Below are 21,043 nucleotides of genomic sequence, written 5' to 3'. Positions count from 1 at the left end.
TCTACCTCTTCCTTCTTTAGTGAAGGGAGATGTTCTGTAGAATATAAGCTGCTAAGCCAAGCTTAATAAAAGTAGCACATCAGGCTTGCCCTTCTTCCTCCTAAGAAAAGGTATTTAGGGAGAGCTCTGACAATGCCTTCTCCCATGGGTTCCTAGGCTCGCAACCAGCTTTTATGGTCTTATAGTCTGTGCTCTGTAACATCAGGTAAACATCATGGTGGTACCTTCTGGTAGACCAGAAATACCACTAGGAAGTTGTTGAACCTGTATGCCATAAAATAGGACACTGCTCAGTTTCAGGTCCTTGGAGGACATGGGTTCAGACATCCTTAGATATTCTTGGGGGTTGTTGTGCTCACCCATACCAGTTTTGGGCAAATCCAGTTTGGAGGTTGGGTACTCAGAATCCAAGCCGGTCCCCTGGGCTTGTTCTTTCCTTCAACATGTATTTGTTGCTGTACCTATTATGTGCCAAGCATTCTGGTAGGTGTTAAGACACAAGGATTTTTTTCTAAAAAATCAGCTTTCGGTGAATGTATAATCTGGTCGGGAAGAGGAAATAATTTGATCAGAGCTGCTATTAGAGTAAGCATACAGGGGAGGTGACGCTAAAGTAGGAAACCATTTCCTGTAGAAGATGAGAGTTAACCTGCATTTTGGAGAAAGGAATGGATGGTAGTTGGGAAGGGGAGGGCATTTGGGGATACTTTTTCACTTCATACTGTCCCAAATTATCATTTCCAAGGCATTCAAGCTAACTAACTTCTAGGGGCCCTGTGAGAAGTATACGTCTAAATAGAGCATATTATCTATAACCTCTCAGGATGGGCCAAAGTGGCATGGCCTTGGGGCAGGATTTCTCCTCAGCCCCTTGGCATATTGGGCCAAATAATTCTTTGTTATGGGGGCTGTCCTGTACATTGTAGGCTGTTTAACAGTATCCCTGGCCCCTACCCACTAGATGAGGGTCACACTTCCCTAGCAGAGACGATCAGAAAAATGTTCCCAGCCATTGCCAAATATACTATGGGGGACCTAACTTCTCCCAGTTGAGAATCCCTGCCTTAGGGCAAGGGCCATGGCCATCACGAAGGTGCTATATGTGTCTGAGGGTTTGCAGAACAAGGCCATCTGTGGGATCTTGGATCTGAGAGGCACCATTCTGGCATTCCCTGAAGGGGCAGGCACTAGAATGCCAGTTTGTGTCCACTGCACAAAAATGTGGCGTTACCACTGCAACAATGCCCGGATCATCACGGGCCCTGATCCACTTCTGTAATCACATAAACCTATTCACAAATGAGGAGGTCCAGTTTCTTAGAAAGTATCACCTTTCTATTGATGTCTCCAATCCCTATTTCGTTTTTGATGAGAGGCCGTGGGGTTATATGTCTCTCAAAGGGATATCTAAAGGGAATGAGTCCATTTCTCCCAGGACGTTTGAAAATCTGTTTTAACTCCTCTTAAGTTCACATTTCCAGACAGGTGCCTTAGGAGGAGAGAACTAACTTACCGAACTCTGTCTTTTGTGGGATTTTGGCATATTTGGTCAGTGTCACAGAGCTGTAGCAGCTTCATTGCATCTGAAAGATGATTTTTATCAAGAGCTGTTCCAACTCTGGGCAAATGTCTCTTTATTGGCCTGTGTTTTTCTGAGCTCATGCCAGTGGACCAGTACCTCAAGTATAGAGAGCTATTACCACACATTTTGAAGACAAAGTTCAACTCACGATCTCTGTAACTAACACTTAAACCTCTGGTTTGTATGGAATGGGAAGCTAGAAAACTTAAACCCCAAATCTGACCCCAAAAAGTTAGAACAACAACACTCATTGATCTACTGTAAATTTCTGAGGCCAAGTAAGAAACGTCTATGGATAATCAGTGTTTATGCCTAATATTCTTATGCAGTTTTTAAAAGAAGGCTTTGAATATAATATATAAGGTTGTTTGAATTTGACTTTGACAAGAACATAGGAAGAACATAATTCTGAAACAATTACCACCAGTTGGGATCTTTTCAAATTAGATTTAACTAGAACATACCTGATAGAACACTGGCTTTTAATCACTTTGGGGTCAGAGCCCCCTCTGGTAATCAGATGAAAGGTATGGATCTCCTCCTCACAAAAAGCACAGACAATTTTTACAGTGTCAGAGACTGTACCGCCCTCCTGAGTTCTGTCTGTGGCCGCCTTGGAAATTTATGGACACAGGTTAGGAATTCTCACTGTGAGAGTCTTTATGATTCAAGGAACCTCACGGCTTTCCATGTTTGGTTAGAAAGCTAAAATCTAAAACTGGAGTTAAGTCAACAGAATTACTTCCCTGTGAATGCCAAAATTCCCTGATATCTCATTATATGCCCGTCATAGTAAAGCAACATAGTCAGGGATAGAATTTTTAAAAGAGGAGCTGCAATCGTTTAAAAAAAAAAATTGCCATCACACGGGTAAAAGAAAATAACACAATCCCAACCAGAAGAGGGGCAGCATAGGCTACTCACAAAAAACAGGTCGAAAGTGAGAGTACTATTTTTTTTTTTAACTACAAGTAATTCAGTGATGCATTTGCCTTACAACAAAGAGCTTGTTTGTTTTCCCTTGTGCTGACCCAAGGAGAGATTTAAAATGAAGCTATTTAAAAGTCAATAAAAAAATTACCCAGCCTGAAAAATACAATGTCCTAACACAAAAAATCTAAATGGTTAGGATTTAACTTTCTGTTACTTTCTGTTAAATAACTTTATGTTACATGTGTATATGGATACATACACATTTACACTTCTGCATGTTCTTTGCATTGCAATTTAGAAGGAAGGCAGCAAGGATGACCTTATTGATTGATCCTTTCAGTGAGAATGCAAGGCATACACTTACAGATCTTCTTACAAATGTAAAATTAATGACGCTTTACGCCAACACTTAAAGCTTTTAGTAAAATGCTGTATTGATGTTTATAGTTTGTGTTTCTCTACAGGGAAAAGTCTAGAGCAATTAATGGCGTTTATCTTTGCATTTTTCTAGCCTTATTGAGGAAGATGGAAATGAGATCTTAAAGCACTGAAGTATTTGTCTATTGGAAACAACTCTTTGATACCAAACCATCCTATATTCTGGATGTGTGTACATGAATTGGGACAGCTATATGAGGTGTGCATAAAATTGCAAGTTGGTTTTCATGAATCAGTGGTTTGGAGTTTTCTCCCTTAGAAGATCCATGAAAAGCCATTTTTAGAAGAAAAGCTATTTGTATTTTTTCTTTTTTTTTATTATGTTATGTTAATCACCATACATTACATCATTAGTTTTTGATGTAGTGTTCCATGATTCATTGTTTGTGCATAACACCCAGTGCTCCATGCAGAACGTGCCCTCTTTAATACCCATCACAAGGCTAACCCATCCTCCCACCCCCCTCCCCTCTAGAACCCTCAGTTTGTTTTTCAGAGTCCATAGTCTCTCATGGTTCATCTCCCCCTCTGATTCCCCCCCTTCATTTTTCCCTTCCTGCTACCTCCTCCTCCTCCTCCTCCTTCTTCTTCTTCTTCTTCTCCTTTTTAAACATATAATGTATTATTTGTTTCAGAGGTACAGGTCTGTGATTCAACAGTCCTACCCAATTCACAGCATTCACCATAGCACATACCCTCCCCAGTGTCCATCACCCAGCCACCCTATCCCTCCCACCCCCCACCACTCCAGCAAACCTCAGTTTGTTTCCGGAGATTAAGAATTCGTCATATGAATGAGGTCATATGATATATGCCTTTCTCTGATTGACTTATTTCGCTCAGCATAATACCCTCCAGTTCCATCCACGTCGTTGCAAATGGCAAGATTTCATTCCTTTTGATGGCTGAGTAATATTCCATTGTATATATATACCACATCTTCTTTATCCATTCATCTGTCGATGGACATCTTGGCTCTTTCCATAGTTTGGCTATTGTGGACATTGCTGCTATAAACATCGGGGTGCACATACCCCTTCGGATCCCTACATTTGTATCTTTGGGGTAAATACCCAGTAGTGCAATTGCTGGGTCATACGGTAGCTATATTTTCAACTTTTTGAGGAACGTCCATACTGTTTTCCAGAGTGGCTGCACCAGCTTGCATTCCCACCAACAGTGTAGGAGGGTTCCCCTTTCTCCGCATCCCCGCCAACATCTGTTTCCTGACTTGTTAATTTTAGCCATTCTGACTGGTGTGAGGAGGTATCTCATTGAGGTTTTGATTTGGATTTCCCTGATGCCGAGTGATGTTGAGCACCTTTTCATATGTCTGTTGGCCATTTGGATGTCTTCTTTGGAAAAATGTCTGTTCATGTCTTCTGCCCATTTCTTGATTGGATCATTTGTTCTTTGGGTGTTGAGTTTGATAAGTTCTTTATAGATTTTGGATACTAGCCCTTTATCTGATCTGTCATTTGCAAATATCTTCTCCCATTCTGTCAGTTGTCTTTTGGTTTTGTTGACTGTTTCCTTTGCTTTGCAAAAGCTTTTTATCTTTTTTTTTTTTAAAGATTTTTATTTATTTATTCATGAGAGACAGAGAGAGAGAGAGGCAGAGGGAGAAGCAGGCTCCCAAGGAGCCTGGGATCATGACCTGAGCCGAAGGCAGACGCTCAACCATCTGAGCCACCTAGGCGCCCGCAAAAGCTTTTTATCTTGATGAAGTCCCAATAGTTCATTTTTGCCCTTGCTTCCCTTGCCTTTGGTGATGTTTCTAGGAAGAAGTTGCTGCGGCTGAGGTCGAAGAGGTTGCTGTCTGTGTTCTCCTTTAGGATTTTGATGGACTCTGTCTCACATTGAGGTCTTTCAACCATTTGGAGTCTATTTTTGTGTGTGGTGTAAGGAAATGGTCCAGTTTCATTCTTCTGCATGTGGCTGTCCAATTTTCCCAACACCATTTGTTGAAGAGACTGTCTTCTTTCCATTGGACATTCTTTCCTGCTTTCTCCAAGATGAGTTGACCATAGAGTTGAGGGTCCATTTCTGGTCTCTCTATTCTGTTCCATTGAACTATGTGTCTGTTTTTGTGCCAGTACCATACTGTCTTGATGATGACAGCTTTGTAATAGAGCTTAAAGTCCGGAATTGTGATGCCACCAGCTTTGCTTTTCTTTTTCAACATTCCTCTGGCTATTTGGGGTCTTCTTATTTACTTCTTTATTTTTGGCTCAGTAAATATCACAAAGATTAAGTCATGTAGATTTTCATACACTTGGGTTTATCAGTGGTGTGTATGTGTCTGTGTGTCTGTATCTGTGATGTCCATTATATCTCAAATGTGTATTCCTTTTTAAAATTTTTTATTGTTTTTAATTTTAATTCCAGTGTAGTTAACATATAGTGTTAGTTGCCTGTGTATAATGTAGTGATTCAACACTTCTACATATTACTCAGTGCTCACGTCAGTATACTCTTTAATCCCCATCATCTGTTTCACACATCCCCCCACGACCTTCCCTCTGGTAACCATCAGTTTGTCCTCTATAGTTAAGAGTCTGTTTCTTGATTTGTCTCTCTTCTTTTTTTCCTTTGTTTTTGTTTTCATCTGTTTTGTTTCCACATAAGGTGTTTGTCTTTCTCTGACTGACTTATTTTACTTAGCATTATACTCTCTAGCTCCACCCATATTGTTGCAAATGGCAAGATTTCATTCTTTTTTATGGCTGAGTAATATTCCATTGTATATATATACCACATCTTCTTTATCCATTCATCTGTCAATGGACACTTGGGCTGCTTCTATAATTAGGCTATTGTAAATAATGTTGCAATAAACATGACAGTGCATATATCCTTCTGAATTCGTGTTTTGTATTCTTTGGGTAAATATCTAGTAGTGGAATTACTGGATCATATGGTAATTCTATTTTTAATTTTTTGAGGAATCTCCATACTGTTTCCCATAGTGACTGCACCAGTTTACATTCCCACTAATGGTGCACGAGGGTTCCTTTTTTCCCACATCCTCCCCAACACTTGTTTTTTATGTTGTTGATTTTAGCTATTTTGACAGGAGTGAAGTGGTATCTCATTGTAGTTTTGATTTGTCTTTTTCTGATGATGAGAGACATTGAGCATCCTTTCATGTGTCTGTTGGCCATCTTTAGGTCTTCTTTGGAGAAATGTCTGTTCATGTCTTCTGCCCATTTTTTCAACTGGATTATTTGGGTTTTGGGTGTTGAAATGTGTGTTTCTTTTCTTAAATACATTTTATTTTTTAATCACAATACTATGTGCATCCCTTTAAAAGGTCAGATAGTATAAAAAGACTCTGTTCTCAGTCTAGCCCACCCCCTAGCACTCTGCTTCACAGAAGTCACTTTCAGCTTTTTTTTTCAACATTTCTTCTAGTATATACAACCATATTTCTAAATGACGTACTTGTGTTGTTGTCTCTTGCTTCATCAACTTTAGACATTGTATGTTGATTTATTTTGCTGGATTTAGCTCTCTCCTCACCCATTTCCCCATTATAGTTATAACACAAATTTTATTAAATCAGTATTCAGTGTTTGCATTTTTCTGACAATGCAGATATCCCTCATTGCTGAGTCATAGTACTGCAGTCACGTTTCCTTTCTGGGACACATTTTTCTTTTTTCTAGAGTTAAGAACTTATCGAGTTAAACTTGCTTATTAGCTTTGTTTGTGCCCAAAACTAAACCTTAAAGTTTTCCAAGTGCCCAAGCCTATCTGATCATCTTTACCGCCTTTGGAATCCTGGATTTCTTGCCATTGACCCTTTGGCTCTTTTTTTTTTATTAGATACCAAATTTTCTAGATCCTATGTCTGGAATTATTTCTTGAATTATTCACTCATTTTGAACACACCTGCTTTAAAATGGGCTTTTTAATAAAAAATAAATAGAATCAAACTCCTAGAAAAGAGAATGGTCTTAAGTAAACATAAACACTAATAATAATGGTGATAATAACAATAGTTGAAAAGATCATTTTATGAGCAACTATACTTTACATATGTCATCACGTTCTCATGTCAACACCACAAGGCAGGTGTTACTGTCACCACTCTCCAGATGAAAAGGCTGGGGCTCAGGGAGGATAAATCACTCCACCAAGTCCACTGAGCTAGTGAGAAGTGAAGCTGGGGTTCTCACCTGCTTTCAGGTTAGAATATATTTGGCCCATGATCCCTGAGCAAAGAATTACTACTGTGATTATTTTCTGAAGCTTCAAGTTTATCTTTGAGGGTTCCACAAAAGCCCCACGAAAGAAAGGTTTTGACTATCGTGCTGCCTGGGCATTTTCAAACAGCCACAGACAATCTTGGGCAGAAGTAGGGAGGCAGCTTCTCCAACAGTACTGATTAGGGTCAGCTAACAAGATTCTTAGCAAAAATCCGAACGTCCCTATGCCCAACCCGGGCATGTGCACAAGCCTGCAAACATTCTGACCCTTCCTTATGAGAGATGGATTTGCTCCTGCAGCAGAGGGAGTATCAGCTGCCTGGTCGATGGATGCACAGAAAGGCTGCCTTTGCACTTCCCTCCAGGCCTGTGGGTTTTGCGGAATGCAAGTTTATCACGATGTAAGTTACTAAGTATACATCGATGTAAGTTACTGAGTATACATCTCTTTCAGCCCCGCTGTCTTTTGTTTCCTTTTTGTTGTGGTTTTTTCCTTCCACACTTCCTCTCCTGCTTATAAGGTAACTCAGGAGCAGCCTTACTGAGAAGCTTCCTAATTACAGGGGCCCTTCTGGAAGACTATGTACAATTCAAGACGGAAGAGAGGGAGAACAGGCCTTTGTCAGGAGTTAAACCCTTCTGTTTATCATCTCCCCTGCTTAATTTTGGGGTGTGCTCAAACTTCTTCCTGCAAAATATAGTGCAGTTCCAGAGTGGAGAATATTTTTTTTTAAGAACGAGAAAAACTGCCCCCTGTTTTTGAGTCTTTCTTCCCTTGTTGCTAGCAGGCGAAAGCTATTTCGTATATCTGACATTTTATTCATTCACCAATATTCTCTTCAACCAGCTGCCCTGATTTCCACAGAGCTGGTCAGACTGATTAGAAAGGGTGCAGAATATTTTGCTCAAAATAATAAAATCTTGGAATCTCCAAAACTTGAATTCTGTTATCAGGAAATGGATTCAAGTAGCAACCCACCAATAGCTGTATAATTTGAAAAATCGATACATCTTGCAGTTTATCTTTGGTCTAATTTTGCATGTTATCTCTACTATTTCAACATAATTACAGTAGTCAAAAATTCTCAGGCATCTCAGGGATCAATTAACATTTATTCAGAATAGGCTCAACCCAATTACATGTAAATCTTTACTTAATTTTTTTTTTTTACTAATTGGTTAATTAAACCAAATCAAATGAATCAATGCTTAGGGCAAGTGTTTGAAGGGTAAATTCCCATTTGTCTGCCGTCTTCTATGTAATTTGCTTGAGAAATGGAGCTTGGAGATTTTCATATGGTTTGTTATTAATAATATAATTTTAAAAATAATGTAGTAATTTATGGACCTCATTTCATGAGAGTAAGTTTTAATATGAGAATACATTTAGAAAAAATTAAAATAACAATGAATAATTACATATATTACTTGAAGTTCCTTAATGGGGAACACCATTTTCCATTTCATTGGATGAAGAACGATCCTGTCAAACTTAGGGGATCTTTCTCAATTGCGCAAGACAACCATTTGGAAAGGATAGAGGGATATTCTTGAAGAAAGGCAAGAGACAACTAAGATGTCAGCTAGATAAGTAAGATCTTTCAGGAGATGAGTATCCTGTGGGGCGCCTGGGTGGCTCAGTGTATTATGCGTTCGACTCTTGGTTTCTGCCAGGTCATGATTTTATGCGTCACGAGATTGAATCTGGCATTTGGCTCCATATTCAGTAGGGAGTCTGCTTGAGGATTCTCTCCCTCTGACACCATTTGCACATGTGTGCTTTCTCTCTCTCTCTAAATAAGTAAGTAAATAAATAAAGCTTAAAAAAAAAAGATAAGTATTGTGGTCAGATTACCAGTAAGTTTATGAAAGTATGTGTTTTGGGGGCGCCTGGTTGGTTCAGTCAGTTAAGTGTCTGCTTTAGGTTCAGGTCATGATCCAAGAGTCCTGGGATCAAGTCCCACATGGGGCTCCTTGCTCAGCGGGGAGCCTACTTCTTCTTCTACCTGCTTCTCCCCCTGCCTGCCACTCCCCCTGCTTGTGCTCTCTCTCTGACAAATAAATAAATAAAATCTTCGAGAAAAAAAAAAAAAAAGGAAAGAAAGTGTGTGTTTTGGAGTCAGACCTGGGATCAAACTTTGGTTTAATACCTGTGGAACTTGAAAGTAATTCCTTAAACTCTTTATGATCTTTGAATATGAAGAATTGGGATTTTTGCACTTACTTTATAAGGTAGCTATGAGGATTAAATATGTAAATATTCCAGAAGAGTGATGGGTACAATAAATATGTAGGGGGTATTGTTATTGGTGTTGTATTAGTAGTGATAATAGTAGCCACAGTGGCAATGTCAATTGCTTGAGGAATCCATAAACCATATTGGTAAAGTGGCAAAAGACACCCTGATCCCTGTACTCATTCCTTAGTATTATGTTGGGAGACCCGTGCATACAGCATTGTGTTTGAGAGGATGGGAATCAAAAAAAAGACTACGTTTGGCGGCACAGCCTAGTTCTGTTAAGTTGTTAGTAGACTGACCCTAATCAAATTAACTTAACCTTTTGAGGTCCCTGGGTGGCTCAGTTGGTTAAGTGTCTGACTCTTGATTTTGGCTCAGGTCATGATCTCAGGGTGGGATGGAGCCCTGAGTCGGCCTCCGCACTTGGCAGGGAGTCTGCTTGAGGATTCTCTCTCCCTCTCCCTCTGCCCTTCCCCTTGCTTTCTCTCTCGCGCTCTCTAAAATAAATAAATACATCTAAAAAAATTAACCTTTCTAAACCTTAGTTCTTTAGCTATGAATGAAGATAATAGTCTTATCTAAAGTTAACACATTTTTTCAAATATTTAATGAAATGTTTCATGCAAATGCTTACCTGGTGCCTGACACATTAATAAGACTCAATAAATGGTTATTATGTTATTATAAATTATTGTCATTAATATTAAAAGGAAGCTCAAGACTTAAGTCGACTCAGTTTCTAACTGAGGCTGAATGCCCTCACAAACATACAAATTTTATCCAATCTTCTCAAGACTTAGGGTGAGAAAATAAGGATGTGGGTCAACTTCATAGGAAGAGGAAGAACTTATAAGAAACAGCAAAATAAAGAAATTTAAGTTTTCTTTATGGCTTAGTGTATGTCTTTGTGAGATAAGGAAATGGTTCCAGTAGCACAGAAGAGGTTTTGTGGTTTACTTATTTATTTATTCTCCAGTGTTACTGAGATAAAATGGTCATAGAACATTGTATTCATTTAAGCTGTATAACATAATGACCTGATATATGTATATATTGCACACTGATCTCTACAAGTCTAGTTCACATCCATCAGCTCACATACTTACATTTTTTTCTTATAATAAGAACTTTTAAGATTTACTCCCTTAGCAACTTTCAAATATACAATACAATATTGTTAAGTATAGTCATCATGCTGCACATTACATTCCCAGAACTTAGTTATCTTATAACTAGAAGTTTGAACCTTTTGACCATTTTTACCTATTTCCTCCACACACAGCCCTGCCCCCCACCTCTTACGACTACCAGTCTATTATCTGTTTTATGAGTTTGGTATTTTCAGATTCTGCATATACATAGAGTCTTTGTCTTTATTTATTTTACTTAGTATAATGTTTGCAAAGTGCATCCATGTTGTTGCAAGTGGCAAGGTTTATTTCTTTTCATGGATGAATAAACTCCGTCCCATTATATGTATGGAAAGAACACTTAGATTGTTTCCATGTCTTGGCTATTGTAAATAATGCTGCCATGAACATGGGGGGCAGATATCTCTTCTTGTTTCCTTCAGATACATACCCAGAAGTGGAATTGCTGGATCATATGGTAGTCCCATTTTTAATTTTTTGAGGAATCCAGAAGAGGTATTTTGAAAAGTCCCTATGATAATGTCTTCAAGTGAAATCCAGGAAAAATAAATAATAAGGCACACAAGCAGAAAAGTGAATCTCAGCACAGTAGTTCTTGTCCGAAAAGCAAAAAATAGGATCTGGTCAAATCAGTGAATGCTTTCTTACCACTATTTAATGTAGATTAGTGTAACATATGTCTGCCACCTCAATTTCCTGATCTATTAAGGACCTTGGGGGTAATAATTTCTAGTTTATAAGGTAACTGTAAATATTAGAAGAGATACTGTAGGCAAACCACTTGGTATTGTTGTTTTTAAAAATAAAAGTCATTTTACTGGCAAAAATGGATTTATTTGGGAATAGCAGAGAATTGCAATTCAGGGCAAGCAAACTATGACAAAAACCATAGGCTAGTCCATCAAAGGAAGTGAATGTTATTTTATGGAGAAGGAGGAAGTTGGGAGGGGTTTCTTTGAACAAAACTCCATTGGAGAAAGGTAAGAGTTCAGGGTGATGATAGTTTCTCATTATCTGAGTTGCTGGGGTAGTCAATTCTTGTAGGAGATGCATTGCACATCTTTTCCTGTTGGGGCCTGTGACTGATTCTTTCCTGTTGACCTCTCTTCTACTGGCATCTGTAATTGACAATTCTTGACCTTGAATGGTATGGCATGAGAGTTCCCCTTTCTGGCCTTCCTACTCCATTATAGTGTGGAGTATAATGGAGTGGATACTCCATTATAGTATCAATTTTCACAGTATACATGCCATGTTCCATCATCATCATCATCATCATTTAATATACAAAATCCTCATAAATTTCCCAAGGTCCAGACAGAACAATAATTTATTTCTGGGTAACTTCAGGTCATTTGTTTTTCTCTAGCTATAAAGTCAGTAGAAAATAGAACTGCCAGAGAATTTTTGGACTGTGATGCATTGGGGAAAACACACAATAAAAAAAAAAGACATTAAATCAGTTTAAATTAGGATGGAGGTGTTCTCTTTCCTCTTAGTACTTGGACTGAGAACGATAACAACTTCTCTGGTGATGACTATATCTCCAAGAAAGAAATGAGGATCAGATTATTTATATTAGATTTTGATAGATTTTGATCACTGATTAAATGAATAATTTGCTGGATTTATTTTGTCATTGATGCATCTTTAATGAAACCCTACCATGTGGGTCTAGGTCTTGGGGAGCCTGATGTTTATCAGATTCCAGATTTAAGATTCTCTGATTCTTCAAAGTGACGTACCAATTTTCATTCATTACATTTAGGACTTTAATATTTTTCTCAAGCAGTGCAGAAGAACACAAAGACCAAAGGAAAATTCCTAATATTCTACCACTCAAAGTAAACCACTGTAAATATTTTGATTAATATCCTTTCAAAAATTTGTTTTTATAAGTTTCTCCTCAACCCTAGCTTCATCTAAGAATTATGGTGAGAGTCTCTCAAATGTTTGAAGGAGTACCACATGAAATATGAAGTGATATGTCCTATAGGCTGGACTAAAATTTATGGGAAATAGCTACAGAGAGAAGGATTTTTTGACCCAATGTAAAAAGAAGCAAAAGCAGTGATGTTTAAGGTGGAAAGGCCTATCTTAGAAAGTAAGGAGTTTCCTATGGCTGCAAATGTTCAGACAAATACTAGGGAACCACTAAGGAGTTTGCTGTAGAAGCAAGAACTACAAATATCTTTTGTTTGTTTGTTGCCTTTTTTAAAAAAGATTTTATTTATTTGACAGAGAGAGACACAGTGAGAGAGGGAACACAAGCAGGGGGAGTGGGAGAGGGAGAAGCAGGCTTCCCACCAAGCAGGGAGCCCGATGCGGGGCTCCATCCCAGGACCCTGGGATCATGACCTGAGCCGAAGGCAGACGCTTAACGACTGAGCCACCGAGGCGCCCCTACAAGTATCTTTTGAAAGTCTTCCAACTCAAGGTTCTATGATTTTATGCATCAAACCAGTTGTAAATTGCCTACAGTATTTGAGATGGTATAAAAAGATGGCTGAGGGCGCCTGGGTGGCTCAGTTGGTTAAGCGACTGCCTTCGGCTCAGGTCATGATCCTGGAGTCCCAGGATCGAGTCCCACATCGGGCTCCCTGCTCTGCAGGGAGTCTGCTTCTCCCTCTGACCCTCCCCCCTCTCATGTGCTCTCTCTCTCTCATTCTCCCTGTCTCAAATAAATAAATAAAAATCTTTAAAAAAAAAAAAAAGATGGCTGAATTTAGCTGTTGAACTTAGTGCCCTCCTTTAAACCCCTTTATATGTGGTTTATATTCTGTCTCATGTGAAACTGAATTGTTGTTGGATCTAATCTCAAAGCCAGCCTTCAAGGTCTCTATGTTCATCTTATCAGTTTATAACTTTTTTGGAAAACTCTGCTCAGAAAAATAGCAAAAATGTTATCAAAAAGAGCTACTGCAATTATTTTCCAATTAAATCAGAATACCTGGTGGCCTTTCATAGCAATGACTTTATTAGCTGGAGTATCTGATTGTCCTCACTGACTATAAAAGGCCATCAATAATATGAATTTGGCCAAACTCAGCTTATTATCTATTCTGATCATGTTTTACCATGTATAAAGCATATATTTTAGGAGCATAATTCGTGCTGGCACGAATAATATTTATCAAGTTTTTGTACATTACCAACTCTATTTCATTTGTTTCATGACCAAGAGCAAAAGAAATGTACTTTAAAATACAGAAACAAATGTTTCAGTAAATGTTTAAGGAGGCTTTTAAAATTTGAAATAACTCTAAGGAACAAATACCGTTACATACATAGGGAGGGGTTGTGTATGGGTTTTTGTTCTGTTGTTTGTTTGTTTTTTTATCAACAGTGGAATTATTCTTCAAGAAAGACTTTTTTTTTTTTTTTTTCATTTCACTGGGTGGGGCAAAATGAGTCATGTTTTCCAGTTAAATTAAGCCTAAAGGAAATATGCTCCTGATTTATACAACATAATCCTTAAAAGGGTTAGAAATAGTTACCTCTCTTTTGAAGCACAGAATGAGACGCTGACATCCTTGCTGGAAGTCTTGAAATTGTTGGCATCATTCATTGCTTTCTGAAGAACATCGTGAGCCACTGCAGTCTGAGAGTTTTTAACATCATCAGTGGGAAGGCAGCTTTGGGTAGCCTTGTGGAAGAGTCTGGGGATTTGAAGACATAGATTTGTAACCAGGTTCTTGACTTACTAGCTGTGTAAATGGGCAATTTTTAAATCTCTTTCTAACTCTGTTTACTCCTTTATAAATTGGAAATAATGATACCTATATCACAAGGTAGTGAAAGGAAATAATAAATGTACAAAGCATAGTAGAAACTCAGTCATTTATAGCTGGTATTAATATTAAATAGCCTTACTTGCCTTTGCAAAAAGACATTGATACCACCTTCAGGAGTAATATTAGTTGCAAATGTGATAACTTAGTATCTAATAATCAACATTTGTAGAATTCTTTGATAATTTCTAAGGCATTTTGGTATCTGTAGTTTTATTTGATTGAATTGTTCAAGTAGGGAAGGAAGTATTGTGATTATTCAAATTTTATTGATAAAGCACTAAGACTAAGACTAGGTGGGTACAACTTCCAGCTGTAAAATAAGTAAGTCGTGGGGATGTAAAAGACAGCACGGTGACTACAGTTAATAATACCGTATTGTGTTTCTGAAAGTTGCTAGACAGTAGATCTCAAAAATTCTCATCACAAGAAAAAAAAAACTTGTAACTATGCATGGTGGTGGATGTTAACTGGACTCACCATCGTGATCGTTTCACAGTGTATACAAATATCAAATCATTATGTTGTACACCCGAAACTAATATAATGGTATATGCTAATTGTATCTCAAAAAGAAAAAAAAAAAGACTAGATGTAGTGATTGGACTTCGGGGTTAAACTTCAGCTCTCTACTGGCCTAGGAGTGAGTTTCTTCCCCTTCTGAGCCTCAGTGTTCTCTTTTGGAGCGTGGGCATAGTAGTGGTGTCCTCAGAAAATGTTGGTGTTTTCCCAGTTCCCACTGCGCAAAGCCTGAATTCTTCATATATTCAAAACTCTCAGTAGGCTGGTCCCAACCTACCTTTCCAGTGTTATAGACAAGATCCCAGCCTCTGGGAGTCCTTTCCTCAAACATATTATGCACTTCCATAATTCTGCTCCTACTGTTTTCTTTGCTTGAACGTTCTTCTTAATTGGGAAAATCCTACTCATTCATTAAGGCCCGCTGTCATTAGACCTACTTAAGAATCCTTTGCCAAAACCTGGTTTGGAATTAATAACTGTCCCCTGTGCCTCCATGATAATTTATTTATGCCTCTGTGATTACTTCTCACTGTTTGACTTGTATGAGTCAGCTGCACATGTTTCTAGCTCCCCCACTAGGCTCTTAGTTCCTTGAATGAGAGACCACATCTTTTTAATCTTAGTGCCCCAGACCCTCCCATTTCCTCTCCTCCCCACAGCCTCCAAGCCAGTGAAGACTGAAATATAGACACATAGTAGTTGTAGAAATATCTTCTCCATTTATTTTAATGACTGCAGTAAAAATAGTATTGATAAAAAATGTGAGATGTCCAAGGAGGGGTTTTCGTTGAAAAAATTAAGACTTACAGTGGGCACCTGGGTGGCTCAGTCGGTTGAGCGACTGCCTTCGGCTCAGGTCATGATCCTGGAGTCCCGGGATCGAGTCCCTCATCGGGCTCCCTGCGCGGCGGGGAGTCTGCTTCTCCCTCTGACCCTCCTCCCTCTCGTGCTCTCTGTCTCTCTCTGTCTCAAATAAATAAATAAAATCTTTAAAAAAAAAAAAAAAAGACTTACAGAACTTATCACAATGCTAGATATACAGTATGTATTTTAGCAAAGAGTTGTTAACTACAATTAGACTGACATTAGAGAAGACGGCGTCCAAACTTTTGACATCCATGTTACTCAGAATGCCTCCTATCCCTTCTCAGTGAATGTCCCTTGGGCCATCATTAGACAAAGTATTAAATTGGATGGAGCATTAAATTATTAATTTAAAAGTATTGAATTAGTCTCATTGAATGCAACACTTTTTACACTCATGTTAAGGTTATAAGGTAATGTGAAGGGAAAATCTTGTCTGTGTTGATTCCTATGTCTGTGGGATGGCCTTGGGTAGGGGGTGGGCAGTCACGAGAGAATCTTTCAGGCTGGCAAAGAGAAGGCAGATGTGGTTAGCAGGATGGTCTGAGGAGCAGAACTGCCTTTGGCCACAAGGTCTGAATAACTTGAGCTTGGGATCCCACAAGCATTTTCCTGGCTCTCTCAGCAACACCGCTGTGGAGTCAGGGGCTGATAGAGTGGAAAAAACATTTCCCTTCCAAGAACTGAGAGCATTCAAAAGAAACAAATTCTGACCACCTCCTTTTGACATGTAAGGAAGCTGAACAGAGAACTATCAACACAGCTCCCAGGCTTTGATAGGTTAACACTTGAAAACACTTTTCTGCTTCCTGTCAGGTGCTCCTATCCCTGGACCACAGCTTCCCCATTCGTTCTATTTATCACTCACTCAATCTTCCATTCACTCACTCAGCCCATTCGTATTTGGCTGCTCTATCCGCCCTTACTATGCTGGGCCACACAGGGATACAAAGTGCCCTCCAGGAGCAAAGCATGCACTGTAACACATTTCAAAGACTGAAAAACTCAAAAGCACCCCTGAGCAGCCTCCCCAAGTCATCTGGAAGACTCCCCTCTGAGCCCTTCAGAGCCTGCAGATCATACTTCCACTAACACTCCTGAGCATCAGCCCAGGTTTAATGCGCTGCATGCAGCAAGAGGAGAGTCTAACATGTCGGATATTTTAGCCTAAGTTAGAAAACATAGATTTCTGCCTACACCAGTTCACTTTTCAGTATGTAGTGAATTCCTAAGAAAGTAAGCAGAGCACCAGGATCCTCTAGCTCAGGTACCAAGAGCCCAGCCACCCACCCCCACCCCCGGTCACAGGGGAGTGTTCACCAGTATCCCATGTGTTGACAGGTGCGTTACAGAGCAAACTAAAGACTGGAGGATCTTTCTTGGTCTCTAGACCCTTTAAGAAGGACATCATCTGTTATACCTCGTGCTTTATGGGGAATACATATCAAGGTGGGACCAGGATACTGAAAAGTAAATGAATTAAAGATGAATGTGTTCCACTGTGCAGAAAAGGGAGGATGAGGTTTTTAAGAGATTATCTGGTTGTGGGAAGAAAGTAAGCACATCCAGCTCTACTATCCACATTCAGTGTTAGAAGAGGGAGGAATTTAACATTGAGGAGCCTCAGTGTACTTTTATTGAAGTCAGAGGAAAAATAAGGACAATGGAATTTATGTTCAACTATCTAATGGAATTGGTCTCAAAGAGTTCTGCCCAAATACTGTAGTTATTTATGTTGTGAGTCTCAGACATGTTTTTGCTATAATATTCAATTCAGTCTCAATGATCATTCATCAGATGCTTCCAAGATGCCAGTCACTGTGCTATGTGCTTAGAAGCTGTACTTCTTATTCTTACTTCTCTGAGGGAGATTCATAGCGGGGGGTGAGGATTCCAAATAGTATTTCCTTATTTTCTTGAGCCGTAAAGGAAATCAAGTGAAAGAATGACTTGTTTCCTTGCTCTTTTCTAACTCTAAGCTAGGCTATTTGTGCATTTGAGGGCACAGTAGAGAGGAGGTCATATTTTGGTATTTTACTCCTGGGTGTGTCTAAACAACTGATTACATAGAATCCTACTCCTGGAAGAGGCAGTAGAGACCATTGAGTCAAGAGGATTTTAATTGGGTTCAACGGAGCCCTATCTGCAGAAACTGATGTGTGTGTGTGTGTGTGTAAAGTGGACTTAAGGACAAGGGTGATGGGTTGGATTTTGAACAGTACAAAGGCAGTATTAGTATAGCCTGAGCTCAAGATCTCCCTTTTATCTGTCATATATATCAGGCTTCTAGTTGGAATTTCATTTAAAGAATGGTTCTGCTTTTTAAAAAAATTTTATTATGTTATGTTAATCACCATACATTGCATCATTAGTTTTTGATGTAGTGTTCCATGATTCATTGTTTGCGGATAACACCCAGTGCTCCATTCAATACTTGCCCTCCTTAATACCCATCACCGGGCTAACCCATCCGCCCACCCCCTTCCCCTCTGAAACCCTCAGTTTGTTTCTCAGAGTCCATAGTCTCTCATGGTTCGTCTCCCCCTCCGATTCCCCCGCCTTCTTTTTCCTTTCCTACTATCTTCTTCTTCTTCTTTTTTTTTAACATATAATGTATTATTTGCTTCAGAGGTACAGGTCTGTGATTCAACAGTCTTGCACAATTCACAGGGCTCACCTTAGCACATACCCTCCCCAATGTCTATCACCCAGCTGCCCCATCCCTCCCACCCCCCACCACTCCAGCAACCCTTAGTTTATTTCCTGAGATTAAGAAGTCCTCATATCAGTGAGGTCATATGATACATGTCTTTCTCCGATTGACTTGTTTCTCTCAGCATAATACCCTCCAGTTCTATCCATGTCGTTGTAAATGGCAAGATTTCATTCCTTTTGATGGCTTCATAATATTCCATTGTATAAATGGTTCTGCTTTTAAAAGAAAAACACTGTTTCTTCTACACCCTACTCTCCACACTTCTGACACCAAACATGTAGGGCTTTCCCCACACCAACCAATTCCTCAACAACATCTGGGTTTCCTACAATTCAAATATGATGCTAAGTATTCAGTTAGTGCAGATCTCCAGGATAAGCACTCAGTCTGCAAGACTGCCCCCTGCTTCAGATGCCAATCACAAGTCCAGGCCTCCCGGACTTCTGACCAACAGGCCATATATCAGAGGTTCCCAGGACCCTCATATTGGGCTCAGTAATTTGCATGAATGGCTCACAGAACTCAGGAAAACAGTTTACTTACTAGATACCAGTTTATTACAAAAGGATACAACTCAAGACCAGCCAGATGGAAGAGATGCATAAGGCAAGGTGTGCAGAAGAAGTGTAAAGCATCTGTATCCTCTCTGGGTACACCTCCTTCCCAGCACCTCAGTGTGTTAACCAATCTGGAAGCCCTCTGAACCCCCTACATTAGAGTTCTTTTATGGAGCTTCAATACATAGGCATGATTGATTATATCATTGGCTATTAGTGATTAACTCATCTCCAGTCCCTCTCTTCTCCCCAGAGGTCAGAGGGTGGGATTGAAAATTCTAATGCTCTAATCATATTGCTAGTTCCCTTGGCAACTAGCCCCCCATCTTAGGGGCTTTCCGAAAGTCACCTCATTAACATAAACTCAAATGAGGTTGAAAGGGGCTTCTTATGAATAAACAAAAGATGCTCCTTTCACCTCTATCCTTCTGGAGCTTTTTCAGGAACTGGGGACAAAAACCATATATTATAACAACATCTTTATGACTCAGAACTATCTCAGGAGCTGGGGATGAAGACCAAAATATATATTTTTTATTATATCACAATATCACAGTATTCAAAAATATAAACCACAAATTTAGTTCAACTGAGACTCAGAGTTGAAGTGACTTGTCCAAGGTCACACAATTTCTTAGAGACAGAGTCCAGACTAGTACTCATGCCTTCTTCCTAAGCTAATTTCAACCTTGGTGGTTTTTCTGACAGCCATCTAGATGGTTGCTTAGAAGCAGGGATTCTGGAGCCACACTCCTTGGGTTCAGATCATAGTTCAACTACTCACTAGCTGTATGACTGTAGGTAAAGTACCTATCCTCTCTATACCTCAGTATCTTAATCTGTAGTCAGGATATTAGTAGACCCTTCCTCTCAGACTGTTAGGAGCATCGAATGAGCTAAAATATGTAAAGCATTTAGAAAGGTGCTTGATGTTTAGTAAAAAAAAAATGTGTTGAGCTATTATTATTCTTTTTTTAAAGATTTTGAAAATCTCTCCTGATCCTACAGTACCCACCATAAGACCTAAAATCCTAGAACTAGTGTTCTTTTAAGCAAGGACATGGAAGGCTCCTCTTAGAAAGTAAATGCATTTTCTAGGTAAAAAGAGGACAGTAAAGCACTGCCCTTCTCTAATATCCCAGAAACAATATTTCTGTTAGCTCTAGCCACTTAGTAGGGCCTTATAAGAATGAGACATAGAATAATTAAGCTTTAGCGGAGTTGGGGATAGGATTTCTTTATAGAAACTAAGGAAAGGGGGAAAGCTGAAAGGGAGACAATTCTGGAGGGAAGGTACTGGTAAGATAAAACATGCCTGAAACAAAAGTGGCCCCTTTCAAAATTCTCTTCTATGCCCACATCAGAGACTGAGGCACAGAACGAGTCTCCATAGAGTCCCTAGAAAGGATTGGTGCCAGGGTCTCCTTGAGCCCCTCCCCGTCATTTCTCTCCTCCCTTCTCACTCCATACACATTCTCCATTCCCTCATTTTCTGGCTAGGTAATATACTGAAGGTAGCAGTGAAGAGGGAGAGAAATCAAGCAAGTTTATAAGGAAAGACTGAGAGTTTGGAGAGGGGGCAGGAAGGAGGATGGCCCACTAGTCAGCCTTTGCTGACGGGAGCTGCAGGGCGGTGGATTTTCAAGAAGGGAGCAGGGAGCAGAATGTCTGGCATCCATCACGCGGGTTGCTCTTCTCCCACACTTTCCCTTGGACTGTCAGCTCTGAAGTGTGAGGTCAGGGCCAAGCCCCACGCTCATGTCCTTGTAGAGTATCTCACTTCTCAACATCATCTTAGAGAAGGCAAGTGAGAGTAAGTGAGAGAGAGAGAGACACACACACACACACAGAGTGAGAATGACAGAGACAGAAAGAGAAAAGAGCAGAGCTGAGGTGACTTTCACTACTAATCACATGGCAACTCCAGGTCACTTAGATATGAATCAGAAGGGAGCCTATGAAATGAATCCCAATCCAGAAGGCAATTCTTTCTTTCTTTCTTTCTTTCTTTCTTTCTTTCTAGCTAGCTAGCTATCATC

This window comes from Neomonachus schauinslandi, chromosome 4, assembly GCF_002201575.2.
Source record: "Neomonachus schauinslandi chromosome 4, ASM220157v2, whole genome shotgun sequence".
NCBI classification, from domain to species: domain Eukaryota; kingdom Metazoa; phylum Chordata; class Mammalia; order Carnivora; family Phocidae; genus Neomonachus; species Neomonachus schauinslandi.
This window is presented reverse-complemented; position numbering follows the sequence as displayed.